Consider the following 15,653-nt stretch of genomic DNA (forward strand, 5'->3'; position numbering starts at 1 on the left):
AAGGGGACCAGATTTGTGTTTGGAGTCTAAGTGTGCACATCTGTGAGCCCATGTAAGCTTCAAGCAGGAAGGAAACGCTCCAGAAATAACATGAATCTGTCATGTATCTGTAACTGCCCTGGGACTGGGGAATTGCCATTTGTAATTGCTGATTGTAGGAACCCACTGATAAAATTGATGGAGCCCTGGTTGTCAAGTGGGCTGCCCTGCACAGCAGACAAGAAAGGAAAAGAAAGGATTTGGTTACCACAAAATAACTCAAAACTAGGGTGAAAGCTTTCTAATCAAAGCTGTGGTTCATGTATTAGCTGAATATTCTGCTTCCATGCGAAGATGTATCCAGCTGAAGAAATCAGTTTTGACTCTTTGATAAAATTATCTATTTAATCACATTTCAATCAATTAGCAGCCAGCTTCTTCACTGTTAATATGGGGGTACTTTTTGTATAGGTATTTTAGCACGCAACATTCTGTGTGGTCTCTGGATTTCCACCAAGTGCAAGGGCTCAGGCCTTCACTTTTCTTGGCAGAAAATATCCTACAATTTTCCTAAAGTTCAAGGCTTAATTCTCATCCCTACAGCACTCTGACTATATAATAATCTTCAATCTTCAAGTTGTCACTAAGGAGCTATGGCAATTACTTGAAGACAATGACCTAAAGCAACTTCTCAAACATCTACTTTTTTATCTTATATTCTTTTAATCTTAATAATCACAGAAACAACATATAAAAAGACTGAAATATTTTAAATAAGGCAGAGGATATTTTCATTTAATTTCTTTAATCAAAAGATTTTCCAAATGTGACCATTTAAAAGAAACATTACCACTGCAAATACTTGAAAAATAAAATGCATTACATGGAATTATTTCAGCTTCTGACATTTTATTTCCATATATGAAATAATTTATTTCATATTATATTATTCATATTTATTTCATTATATATTTTTCATATTTATTTCAATAAAACTCCCATTTATTTTATGGGAGTTTTCATTTTGCTTTATCCTATGATGCTTTTAGAATGAATTAACTTTATTCCCAGATCAAACCACCTCCCTAATAAGTTCATTTATCCTTTTGGATGCAGCACTGAAGCACGCACACCCAAGCCAGTCACAAATGAAGACTGCTCTGAGTGGAACTCATGTCCAAAGCCCAACCTCTCACAGTTTGCAGGTTGATAAATCTGGAAACGCAGACACCTCCCATGAGGCAAGTTGTCTGAAAGTTGCATGGGACTTTGGTTTTGCAAAAGGACAAAAAGCAAAGCAACACAAGGAGCTGGGTTTGGTTCATGAGAGAGAAACCCTTTCAGGAGCCTTGTTCCCCTGCAGGGCCCCTGGGCTCTGCTCTCTGCACCAGGTGCACCAGCAGCCGCTTATTAAAAATGTATTCTAGGTTCACAAAGTCATAGATTGGGTGAGTTTGGAAGGCAGATCATCCAGTCCTGACCTGTGCTCAGAGCAGAGTCAAAAAAAGACATTTTCTCAGGGCTGTGTCCAGTCAGGGTTTGCACATCTCCAAGGGGTTTTGCCTCGGGCACTTTTTCCTTGACGTTCAACAACAGAAGAATTGGTGCACTATACAACCTGTATCAGCAAACTGGATAAAAGCAACCATCTCTCCCTAAAACATCACAGCTCTTATTAGATCAGAATGGTCTTTTCTACTACTGCTGCTAGTGCTACCATAAAATTTCAATTTTCTTTTTTGGACTTTAAGAGTAGGTTTTACAGATTTTTCACAAGTAATTAAAATCTCCTGTCTCTTACCTCTGCATATTTGAACAGATTGCCTCATATATTCTCTAAAACTATTATTAATCACATTTATTACCTGAAGATTTAAGCCTTCACTTGAGCGGTCCATATAGAGAGTAAGGAGGTACTTTTGGAGAAGAACATTTCTGAGCTGTGTACTTCTTCCATTAATCAAGGCACCAAAGGAAGGATCTCCACCAATACAGCTGCACCAGTTCTCAGCAGGCAACAATCTCCCTTTAACATCTGTAAAGCATTTCTTATTTAATAATACCAGCTAATTAAATAATCAGAGAAGCACGTGTCTATGGAGAATCAGAGAAGTATATGCCTATGAAGACTGTTCAGTCCCAGGCACAAGTGTGAGAATGTGGTTTTTTTCTTCTAATTAGCATTGAAGCTAAATTCTTTCTTAGCTCTTCACCTTACTGCTCATTTGAATTTCTCAGAAGCGTTCATTTTGACTCTAAGAAAAGCTGTGATTCAAATCCTTGCAGCTTTGCTGATGCTCAGATTAGATCTCCTCGTGGAGCAAAGTGTTCCCCAGGACAGCTCTGCTTAGCAGGATGCAGGGTTCAGTATTTGTGTGAATCAATCCAGACCATTTCAGGGTCACTTTTAGCAAAGGAAAGCCTGCCTGTTAAGACCAGATAAGAGTGAGGTCATTGATTTATTTTTCCCTCATTATCTGGCAAGGTTTCAGTTGAAGCCTAAACTCATTATCTCTGTGGAAATACAAACACAACTTGGTCCCTTGAAGCAAGTTAATTTAGTTTGAAAACAGTTAGGGAGTTACCTTCTGAATTCAATTAGCTAATAACTCCTGATGGCTAAAGGTCACAGAAGAACAAGGCACTGTGCTGGTTCAAGTTAAATGCAATTCTGGGCAATATCAGAGCAGCACTTTTCCCCTTCTTACTGAGTCATGGCTGCAGCTTCTGGCCACCATCTCCAAATTCTCTCTCAATAAGAGAGACAAATTTATGCCAGAAGGGATCACCTTCAGGGATGAGAACAGCAGCAGTACCTTTGAGCCACAGCTCCTTCAGTGTCTTCCCTTTATATTGGAAATAAATCAGCAGGGGAAGGCATTGCCCCTTTCAACCACACTGAATAAAGCCCCTCTACTCACCCATGTTAATCAAAATAATCTGTACATTAAAATCCAAATCCCTCTCTGCAGCAAGATGCAGTCAAATGCAGAATTCACTTTCTATTCCCAGCTGTAGAGATGGCTCCTGCAAGGACTGATCCTGTAGGAGAGCCTGTGTTCCTGAAAGAGATGTGACACTTGAGGATCCCTCATAGACCACCAGCTGCAGGAGGCTGCTTCAGGCTGGGCTGGGAAAACATTTCCAGCTTCACATCCAAGTTAGAAAATAATGCAATGATAGAAACCCTGACAGGCTTGATCACAGTATAATAACTGCTGGTGTTCCTGCCATAATGGAGGGGAAGTGAATGGTGGAAGGGCGGCACAGTTTAATTGTTCTCGCAAGGAAACACCGGGCTCTGAACCACCGCAGGCAATCACCAGCTACAAGCACTTCCCTCCTAGAGAAACAATTTTTCATTTTATAATGTGAAAGCAAATTTCTTGCCAGTATTACCTCAGGTCATTAGCTATATTGTAATTCTTGTGTTTTTCCAAACTGATTTCCCCCTTAATTTGATTTTGAGCAGCTGATTAAATTTACCCTCCTTGAAGAAACAGACATTCAATTTAACTCTAGTTCGACATTCTCCTGGTATCAAAATGCAGTTCTCATGGTCACACTTCTTGCTACAGAGTAATTTTGTCACTGATTTAAAGGGGCATTCTTTAATGTAACTAAGGACAATATGTTGGCTTCTCCTGCACATTCATGTTATGCGCAAGCTCAGAAGGCAGAACAATACACTGTACAATGCAAAAGGTACTCTTCAGACAACTAGAAATCATTGAATAAGAGGATGAAGGAAAACCCAGTGCAGAACTGGTATTCATTTTATTTACTTATCCCACAAGGAACCAAATTCCATACCAGAGCACAGGTGCCTCTGGTTCATTACTGTAGTCCCCAGGGCTCTCACCTTCTCAGGTGGCTGCATCCATGACACCTTCCAAACACATTTTCTTTCAAGACTCCAAGTGGACATCCAGGCTGGGTCTAAATTATTTAAGCAGGGATCAAAGCTTGGGGTGATGTAGGTCTCTGAGCTATTTTATGTGTAAAACAAAAAAAAAAAAACCATTAAACAGAGACATTATGCAGAAGAATTCTACTGGATCAGATCAAAGGTCCACTTAGCCCAGTATTCCACCTCTAACAGGAACCAGCAGCAGATACCAAGGCAAACCATTTTAGAAGGGGTAACCATGCAGTCATTTTCTCCACTCTTTCCTCCCCACATGCAGAGCCTGCCACACAGGCAGCTCCTCAGCCACAGACTTCATCTCCTTGCCTATTAGTCCCTGACTTTCTTTCCCTGTTAGTTTGCCTCATTGGTTTTGAGCCCATCTAACCTCCTGACACCCAGCAGATACTGTAAGACTGGGTCCAGTTTAATCACACACCACAAGGACCAGGTTTGCTGTTGTTTGCTTAAGCCACTACCCAGTAATTCCATCTGATGTCCCTTGTTCTTGTTCTGGGAGAAACGCAAACAATCATTTGCTGCTTATTTTCTCGGTGCCACTCATGATTTTAAACGCCGCTATCGCATGCCTTTCCACCTTCCCTTTCCCCAGCTAAAGAGTCTATCTAATCAATCTCAATTCAGGAGCTGCTCTTTCTTTGTGAAAACACTTGTCAGGTTTCTCTGTCCCCTTTCAACATGGGCATGCCTTTTCTTAGACGTGGAGACCAGAACAGCACACAGTAATCAAGAGGTGAATAGACAGCAAAATAATTATTTTGTTTGCTGTGTCTTCCCTAGCAATTTCTGACAATCCATTTGCTTTTGAGCCTTGCTCTGCCCTCAGCCAACGTTTCTTAGAATTACTGACAGCTAATTTGAGCTCTGTTCCCTGAGTCACAATAGGTAGTTTAAAGCCCATTTCAGCACTGTACAGTCAGGTTTATTTTTTCCCATGTGTGTTATCTTGTGGTTACTGGCACCAAATGCAGGCTGCCATTTTACTGCAATGCCACTCACCAGGTTTTTTAAAGTAGATTTTTATTTCTCCTACCCTGAATAACTCCATCAAAGAAGCATCCAGCACTATTTAGGACATTTTCCAGACCACTTATGAATATACCAGACATCACAGAACTCAGTGCAGATCCCTGTGGTATTCCACTTGTTATCTCCCACTGAAATACCTGCCTGTTTATTCCTACTCCTCACATCATTTCCAGCAGGGAACTTTCCTTTCATCTTGCTACTGTTTTGCTTCTTTAGGATCTTTCAACTGAGGAGCTTATCAAAAGCTTTAGGAAAATCTGAGCACGCTGTACCAAGCAAATCACCCTAATCCACACTCATGTCAGTGCTTCAGACAAAGAGCAGTGGATTTCTCTCAGACACGATTTCTCTTGACAAAAGCCACGTTGACATGTTTCCAAAGTCCTTTTTAAACAGAGGTGACAAATTGCTATTTTCCCTTTCTGTGGTGCAGTAGATGTGTGGGGCAGAGGTGCAGGGGTTCCTGCTCTGCTGCTGAAAGTTGGCTGAGTCTGAGTGTGCAGCGGTTGCAATGACTTCTGGTCATCTCCAGCCCTAACCATGCAAACAAGGCCCTGCCTGCCCTTCTGAAGGATGCCAAGCACTGCTTCTTCTCCAGGGATTCCCCTTTAGTGCCCTCAACACAGCCACTCGTGCTGCTTCACAGCAGCAGAACCCTCTCACTGTGACTCTTTCTGCACTCACATTCCTGCTTTTTCCTGCAGCTGCTCAGTTCTGTGAATTAACTCCACACCTTTAGTGCCCAGAACACCCCCACACAAGAACCCTTCCCTCAGCAGCCAGACCTCTCCTGCAGCCAGGCTGCACCTTCCTTGTGAACTGAGCCCTTCTGGAGCTCACAGAATCTGTGATCTGGGATCTGCTGTCACAGGGAGAGGCCCCTGCCTTTCTCTCCACGTTCAGCCATCCCTGAAGAACATGACATGACAGAGTTATTTTTTAAGAAGGTTTAACCAAACTCCAAATTAAAATTCATGTGGGTTGCCCAGTGAGGAAAATTTTGAAGCCACAGAACTATGCTGGTGCTTCCTTTTACAATCAGAGATTAATCATCTTAATGTTATGGCTACTCATGTAAAGCCTAAGGCATTAATTAAATTAATGTAAGTGACAGAGTTTCCCTAATAGCATTCAGCTATTTGACAACATATCTGGTAGTTATTTCAAATTGTTGTGGTTATTCCAAATAAAATTTAACTATGCAAACACACTTGGTTTCTAATTTTACCTGGTTTTATGTTAATAGGCTTATTCTTATCCTATTCTTATCCCTTTTCACATTTTTCATTTAATGCCTTGGAAAATATAAGCGTGCACATTTCAGTGGCAACTTAGCTTTTCAGAATATATCACAAGTTCTTAGAGATGTATATGTAAAATCAGTAAAAAATCCACCAGGATCTTAAGCACTGCTTTGCATGTATGAGGTGCTATCTCTAAAAGAATTCAATCAGAAAATTCATTACAAAATGTGAGAAATGGCCCAGGACCTTCAGTCTAGTGTATGCTGAAATTTATGAAGTGGTGTTAAGGGAAAATTGTTTCCAGAAGGCATCAGCTAAGATAGCAAAGATAAAGATTTCCAAATAAGGAATTGGAAAACAGACACACACAGTGATGCCCAAAATATGCCTTTTAAATTCCAGGTACCAATGCTCTAGTTATCAGGTAGATCTGTATTCACTTACGTGAAGCGAGGCCAGGGATTAAAAATGTTCCTGTCCCTGAAAACAGATATTATGAAGTATGTTAATAGCAATGGAGTATTCTCAACTGAGGAGGTGAGGGTTTTCAGTGGAAGAAAAATACTTGAGTTTTTTCACTGACACACTTAGGTGTCTGTGTGCATACAGAGGCCATGTGAGCTCATGGACCATTTTAAAAACACAGGCCCTGAGTTTCTCAGTCTTTTTAACACTGAAAGGTGAAACAGCCAAGGTGGCACTACTTTCCTGCTGTGAAACACCTTCAAATGTTTCCTTTCACAGGAAATGTCTTTTGAGCTGGACCACTTAAACCCTGGGGCTACAGTAAGCACCACTAGGCAGTAAATGGTATAATTTACTGCAACATTTGTGTACAAAATATCTCTCTCCACAGCACCCCAGAAGCCAGAAGGACACATGCACAATGAATATTTCAGGACTCATAAAGAAAGGAAAATTCAGAAACCATAGGTCCCAAACCCAACCACATTGGGACATTCACTGCACAGAAACTGAGCCGGAATGAACAGTTTCCAACTAATTAAAACCTAACAACCATAGCAATGCTTCCAGCTCTGCTTGCTTCACTGAACGTTTAATTTTTTCCACTAACTTTCATTTCATATATTTTAGCAATATTTGTGTCTCTTGATGCATTGCTGATGCTCAGATTCAGTTCAGCTTTCCCAAGTCTTTATTCCACGCTAATTTCCTCAGGTGCCTGAGTCAAACTTTCAGAGATGATGTTCCCCCAAATCCAAGCCTGGTCCAGCAGTTTTGGGATATTTAATGAGGGCAGCAGCATCCTCTGGGCTGAGTGGGAGCAGGGTAATGCCAGACTCCTCCTGGTGATGCCTGTAACCAACCAGGCTCTGAAAACAGCCCTGACCCTGCTGCCTCTCTCAGCAGGTTTTCTGCTGGGGAGGGCAGGCTGGAAGGAGCTGCTGCCCTGTCCCTCAGCCAGGAGAAGCCTGCAGGAACAGCAGGGCAGCTGTTCAGACCCCACACTCTGCCCTTACACAAACCTCATGTAAGAACCACAACCAAACCTGACCCATGGCAAAAGGCTCCTCCTCACTCTGCTTTCAGCCACCCAAAGGCTGGGCACAGTTGTTCAGGAACACCACAGTATTTGCTAGTTTCCCCAAAATCTTTTCTTTAAATGTCTCACAAGTACAGGCAAGCTCATCTTTCATTTAAAACAAGGCCTCCATGGAAACCCAGACATGTGAATCCCACATGCACACCAGGAACCAGACAGGTCCAAAGATCTCCAAGCCTCTTACTGCTACTGCTTTCCATCTTCCAACCTCTCAGCATCTGGGTTTAGCAACACTGCACAAAAGCTCAAGGCATAGGACTCCCCATTTCTTCCTTCCAGGCTTGGGGCTGTTATCTGGCTCACTGTGGGGAGTGAGGAAAGAGGGAACATTTTGGCTGGTGTGCTGGGGAGAATCACTGCTGCCCAGCAGAGCTCATGCTCTTCCATTGTGGAAGCACTGCTGCCACCAACAGCAGGCTTCACACCACAAATGTTCAGGCAAAAAGCAAAACCTTCACAGCTTCTGAAAAACAGACAGCCCCTGTAGCTCCAAAAAGACTTCTGTTTTCTTTGAGTGGGTGCAAAAGGATTTAGTACATTTACTGACCAGGCCATACATTCTGTCAACTGGAGCCTTCTGCCTGCTCTTTATTTGCAATTTTTCAAAGAAAGCCCTCTGGGAGGCAGGACATACTGGTGACAGTCTGTCCCTCCCTCCACAACAACAGCCCTGCAGCAGCTCTCCTCCTTTATCAGGAGCACCCAGGAGCAGCGAGATGGGAATGCACCAAAGCACAAAGTGGCTTCAGTGGGATAATAATGAACTCCTGACCCTTAACAAACAATTGGGTAAATACAAACAGTGGATGCTGTGTGACTCAAGTACCTCCAGGCAGCAGGCACAGCAAGAGGTGACTCTCACGGTGTGCTGCTGCTGCCTGGGGAAGGGCAGAGGACACAGCTCATGGCCCAGCCAAGCCTTTCTATATCAATGCCAACTTGCCACAACAGCTTCTAGATGGCTTTCTAGTAAGCAAACTGAACAAATGGATAACAAAAATCAAATTAACAAAGAGATTATGTCAGGTATTTTTAATGAGGCATTTTTTAAATGAATTATTTCTTGCTAAACACTAGGAGGCTTCAGTCTGTTGGTAATGTGGCTCCTCACCAGGACAAAAAGCATCATGTCAGGCCTCTAAGAAATGGCAGCAAATGTTGCAAACAGCCTTGAAGAGTGCTTTCCTACAGGATGATCAGGAGATACAGAATCTGACTTCTTTGGTTGGTTTTTTCTTTTAATGCTGCTTGTTTCATTTCCATTAAAAATACTATCTGGCAGAAAACTTATCTCAGAAATCAACACCCAGGTCCAAGAGAGGAACTCTGCTCCATGAACTATTCTGTGTTATCAGCTTTCTTAACTGGCAGCTTTATTCACTCAATAGTTGCTCACAGCAACTATTTCAAAGCGTAGGCTTGAGGAATAATCCCTTGCAACAGCTATTTGCTGCTTGCAGCAGCTATTTGTGCAGACGGTCAACACATCATTTTATGTATCTCAGCAACATTTACCACTTCAAAATCTTAAAAAGTTTTTAAATCTTTTTTAAAATAGGGGGAATTATTTGGCAGCACCTCCCACACAGTGAATGACACAAATTTTGACAAGACAGCAGCAGTTGTAGAGTGGTTCAGATAAACCCATCCCTGTGTCCAGGGCCAGGCTTTGGGTCATGCCTGGAGCGGCACAGGGAGCATTAATTGTGCTCATGCAGAAGTGTTATTTTATTTTCAGATTACACCCATTCCCCTTTTCATCACTTTAGACTCCATACTGAGGAAAACAGTCAGAATGTACTGGTTCTCATTCTCCTTTTATGATTTAAGTGTGCAAGTTGCACACTGTGCTTTATTTTAGGCTTCAAGAGCATCCGAAAAAAGAAAAGCAGCTGCACCCAAATGTAGCAAGTATCAGTATTTTCTAAATATTTTTGTCACAGACATCTTTTATGAAAAATCCTTTCCTTAGGATCTTTCCTCCTGAGAAGCTGAGAGGCCTCAGGAACAAAATGTAAACAATGGTTATCTGCTGCTGTGGAATGCAAGAAGTGCATCTGTGATTGGTCTCATGTGGTTGTTTCTAATTAATGGCCAATCACAGTCAGCTGGCTCGGACAGAGAGTCCGAGCCACAAGCCTCTGTTATAATTATTTCTTTTTCTATTCTTAGCTAGCCTTCTGATGAAATCCTTTCTTCTATTCTTTTAGTATAGTTTTGATGTAATATATATCATAAAATAATAAATCAAGCCTTCTGAAACATGGAGTCAGATCCTTGTGTCTTCCCTCATCCTGGGACCCCTGTGAACACTGTCACACATTTTTGTCTCTATTTTGATTCTGTAATGGTGAATGTGGTTGTAGGATATAAACATACAAATATATAATATACTTCAAGTGTACTACCTATAGTACCTATAACATCTTGAAATCCCTATGCTTGCACTTAAGAATTTGTAAATTTACAAACTTCTCCAAGCTTCTAAGAATGATGCATTTCTTAAAAATAAGTAAACATGCAATAATAAATAAACCTCATATCTATGTACCACCGGCTTTTTTTCCTATAATCCTGGGAAAACAACAGCACTACATTTCAAGTTTAGTTGTGGTTGATCAAATATTTACTCTTGCACAGAGGCATGGCTTGACAAGGCTACTTGGAAAGTTGGCAAATCAAAGCAGAGAAAGAGCTTTGAGTCTAACAGGAGTTATTTTAGTATTGATGCAAAGTAATTTACAGTTTACTACACAGCTTATATGCTAAATTAGACTATTGGATTTATCTGAAGGAGACTTAAGTCATATACCTATGGTCCAAGGAACACAAATATTGGGTCCATTTCACTTCCAATTACCAAGACATTTTGCTTTGTAAGGAAATCTTTAGGTCCTTGCATTAGACCAAGTAGGCAAGCTGAAATAGCTGAACCTCTGAAATATTTGCAGAATTGAACTGTGATAGGTGAGGATGTTACCATAAAAAAAGGTAAAGCCTTCATTTATTTACAGCAATTCTAAATGGAGCACAGAGATTTCTGAAAGAGCAGAGAAGAACCAGGGCCTGTGCACTCCACTTCAATTAAAGTAGAGATGATAGTTTCTTGGACCGCTTCCCAATCTCCCATAAACTGTGCATAGCTAGCAAAAAAGAAAACAGAAACAAAAATCAAGTATTGATTTCAGTATTCCATAGTGAGCAGTTTAAAACTCACTTTCTCTTACACATCTTCACCTCTTTCATCAGAACTTTTATGGGGTTTTTTTTATTTTTTCTTCCTATTTAAGAGATTTCAGTAGCATCACCAGCATCTTCACTCTCAGAGTTTATTTCATAAACTTTTTACTGAAAAATTATATAAGGTTTTTACTGAAAAAAAACATAAAACTTTTTACTGAAAAATTATGTAAATTGTAAAAAGTTCACAGGAACTAGGGTTGTTTGTGAGGACTGAGTATAGATTTCAATTTGCATTTCCTACACCTGTGGACCTTGTATCTTAAAGAAGAAAATACCAGATCCCAGATTTTAGGGAATTTCGGACTCTTGGAGAATAGATGACTTCAGTTCCTTCCATCGGTATAGCAAGCATTGTACTGCCATCTAGTGAGCAATGTAAAAGCAACTGACACACCAAAGTGCATAAACATCTCTCATTGCAAGCCATTTTTCTCTTTCATAAGTAACAAATAGAAGAGAATAGCAAATTTAGGTATGGAACACTGCTGTAAAATAGCTAATGGAAAAAGCTTTGCAAGATAAAAGTGAAAAGGCACAGGCAGGCCAGCACAACAAGAGGAGTTGGGAGTTCTTGATGTCCATGTTATCCCACCATGCTGGGAATGCAGCCCTCTCTCCTACACAGATCAAGGGATCACCCGTGCTTCAGACAGTAGGGTCAACTTTTTGACAATAGCTAAATATTCAGTTTTCCTTCACTGCCCAAATGCAAGGCATGTAGCACACCTACCAGCTTGAACAAGGCTTTAGTGGCTACCCACGGAAGAGGCATCCCCCAGGTGCCACCAATAAACATCAGCAACATGTGTCCCCATTCTGGTTTAAGAGAACAGGAAATCAGGTTGCCACAGGGCTTCTCTCCATCCATGAGGCTGTGGTTCAGACACTTGTGAGGACAACACACAGCTTTGCTTTGTCTGAACAGAAGGGTGACAAATTTTCCACCTTTTCCCAAAGGCTGACTGAGCTCAAGGCTTGGAGCAGAGTGCTCTAGGCTCAGTTCAAATGTGAGAAGGCAGAACCAAGGCTGGGACCCCGAGGGCAGGAGCCTGTGAATGTCTCTGGTGGAGATCACTGCCCTTGACACAGTGGGGCCACTGCTCTGAGGGTGAAGGCACCACAAACAAATCCAGCAGGTGACTCTGGCTAGCAAGCTCCTGGCTGTGATGGCCTCAGGGCACAGCAGCAGCTCCAGACATCCAGCACTGGCTTTCCAGAGCAATTCCTCAAGTGTCCTTCACAGCTCACTGACTTGCAGAGCACAGCAGATGTCTAACAGGTGCTGTCAGCACTGACTTTCCCTGTCCTCATCAGTACAGCTGGCCAAAAATTGTGCTAGTGCACAGAGATGTTTTGGGCATTTCTTCGAACACAGACTTGTTAAAGGAAGAAGAAATGAGATAGAGCATAAACACACTTGCAGCCCACCCCCAGGTGACAGCCAAAGGAAAACTGACGAGGGTCCCACAGGGACTACATGATTTGTCAACTCAAGAAGGTGGTTTCACAATGTTTGTTTTTATTCACAAACTTGCAGATTCTGTCAGCACTTAGAGAGGCAGAAGGAAGCTTGGAACAGAAGTGCTTTAGGAACCATACTCCCCCCTCACCCAGGGACCAGCAGCACCAACCACCCTTTGTCACCAGGCTCAGTCAAACACATCAGTAACCTGCTCTGCCCTGCTCCTATCCCACAGCCCTGCAGGGTTTTGACACGGGAAGCAGAGCTGACTGGAGGAGAAAGAAATGAAGCAGAACTTTTCTATGGCAGGTGTGTTTGCAGAGGAAAAAAACATAAATTGATCTCTAAACACTAATGCATTCCCCCAAGGTAGGCTGCAGGAATAAACACATCCATGATGCTTCTATAGTACAAAGAGGCAGATTTTACAAAGTATATGTTTATGTTTACTCAGTTATTCTGCTTCTAGTAGCTGACAACACAAACAGCAGTCAGAAGCCAGCAGGATGCAGCTCCTGTTAAAGTAAATGGCATCACCCAACACTTCTCAGCTTGATACACATTTTCTTCAAGGCCCCTTTGCAGCCAGCACACACAGCTGACCCCAGCAGTCAGGCCTTAGCAAGAGCCAAAGAGAAGAAGTCATCTCTAATTGTTCATTTTAATTATGATCACTCTGTTCCAATACCTCTTACAAAACAGATGTTTTCTACCCTCCTCTCTCCAAAGTTTCCTATGCTATAGATTTTTTGTCATGCATGATGAGCAATGCCATATATTTGTTAACATGTCCCTGTAAACCATGAGGAGGATAAAACCAACTGCTAGTTTCACCAGCACAATATTGAACATCTGCTCCATCTGTTCCAGGAAATGGTGATGGGTATCTTGCTACAATATATTACACTAATTTTTCCAAGATATTTTATGTTTGGTCATTTAAATTGCAGTGAGGTATTTTATTACCACACAAAACCTCCACAACCACTTCTAAACTGCTTCAGTACCCTAAATCACTCCCTGCTTACATAGCTTCAGTGCCACCATGGCAATGACATCCTGCCACCATCCTGCTCTTTGCCAAAGCTGAACCTTCCTCATGGGCCTGGACAGGGCATGACAGGAGGAACAGTGCCTGAGTGCAGTGGGGGAAAGGAAGGATTGAGGAGATTTCCCTTTACACCTGCTGAGCCCTCCCAGCTTCAGCAGAGCTGTGTAACAGGGCGAAGGTAGCAGTGTTTCTCTTATCACATTTTAACAGCATCACTTAATATCACCAATTCAAACACAACAATCAGAATTCAGTCAAGTATTTAATCACTGGGAAAAGAAAGAATGCTGCCCATCTTCTTCATTTAGACTCTGAAGAGTGATATGGATTTGGATTTCATCATGGATTCCATTTATGAATTTTTTCATTTTTTAATCACTTGCAGAAGTCTTGAGAGTACATCATCAGCCATAAAGTCTTTCTTATTGCTCTTTTGAACTCCATTCCATGCCTATATACACTTAATCACATATGAAACTCAAATTAGTGCTATTAAACTAACATCACATTCTGCAGATAAAACCCTTTTTTTTCCTTCAGCATTTTCTCAATTCATCAGAGGCCTGCTTTTTTTCTATTTTTACTGCATTGATTTTACTGATTTTCTCTCTCATTTACAGATACATGGGAATATCTTTCAACTGAAGGATGTTAACACTATGCAAAGTGCATACCTTGCAAATGCTTTTTTTTTTTTCAACCTGAGTGTCTCTACCTTTCAAATCAGTGCCATTTCCTACAGCTCAAAACACCAGCACAAAGAAAAGAGCAGGGCCAACCAAAATAACTTTCTCTGTGAACTCTTGATATTAAATTCAGTGCTACTAGAGTTAGACCATGTAAGACAGTAATCTATCAACACATTTTAGCAAGCTTAAATGTAAAGCTTGTGTGATTCTGAGATCAGTGGGAATACAAAGATTGTTTAAGTGCTTTTTTCCACCACAGCCAGAGTGCTTAACATGAGCAAACAGATTTTCTTCATGCTCTTTTTAATGACATGACCTTGATAGGGGAGGGTGTCAAACTCAAACAGCAGCACTGAAAATAACAGGTTTTATCCTGCTTTCAACACTTGGGGAGGAATAAACAGAGAATGGCCACCACCAACTCCCTGTGAAAGAAACAGGACAAGGGGATCTCGTGTGCCAACAAGTCCATTTCCCCTTTAGGCAGACATTTAATACAATTTTCTTATAATTCCATACATGCTGATCAAGCCTGGTAAATATGGAGGTGTTTTGCTCCTGTACTCATAAGAGGGCTGTCCCAGAGCCTTACACTGCTGACCCTCAGTAATCTTCAATCCCTTCATTCTGGTGGGCCCAAGGAAGATTATTACTCTGGCAGTAAGGATATGAGTGGCATGACCCTAACTTGTAGAACCTAGACTGGAACTTAAAGGCAAATACCAGAAGAGATGGGAAGAAAAGGAGACCTTTCTGGAGAGAAGTCCAAGCTTTGGGAGAAAGGAACACTAACATCATAGGTTAAGAAGTCCAAGCATGACTGCAAGATCTTGTTTCTACCAACCTGTGAATTTAATTTTGTGAAGATTCTTTCTAAAGAGTGAAATCTGTTACAGGAAACCAGAAAAATATTAGGATATTTTCAAGACACAATGTATAATCACAGGTGCCTTGCTAATTCTTTTCTTCTTTTACAGAGCCTCTATTCTTTGAAAATGGCCCTCAGCATATTCTTTTGCCTCTGCTCTTTACAAGCCTGTTCTGTATCATTTGAGGGGAAAAAACAAGTAAAGAGAAATTGTACTGTCCATTGTGGCACAGGTACCACAGCATCCCGAAGCATTTCTCACAAATGCTCTGCAGAGACAGGCTGCAATGCAGACATTCCTGACATTGTCAGTCTGGAGAGCTGATCCTGGACCACCAGTTGTCCCAGAGGATGGATGGCATCCACACTGCTCCAAGCACAAAAGGTCAACACTTTCAATAAGGGACAACTCCAGCTCTAAGTCTTACCAACTGCTTGTCAAAGACTACTTACTGTTTTCAAAACCTTGTTATTAAACGCACTGTGGAATTACAGTCTATCTATGCTTATCTGTGACATATGTAATTGTTTTGTGATATGAACCACAGTTCACTCAGCACTGGGAAAAATGACCTCTCACAAGGCAAACTTTAACC

The sequence above is a fragment of the Melospiza georgiana genome, chromosome 2 (assembly GCF_028018845.1).
Source record: "Melospiza georgiana isolate bMelGeo1 chromosome 2, bMelGeo1.pri, whole genome shotgun sequence".
NCBI classification, from domain to species: Eukaryota; Metazoa; Chordata; class Aves; order Passeriformes; family Passerellidae; genus Melospiza; species Melospiza georgiana.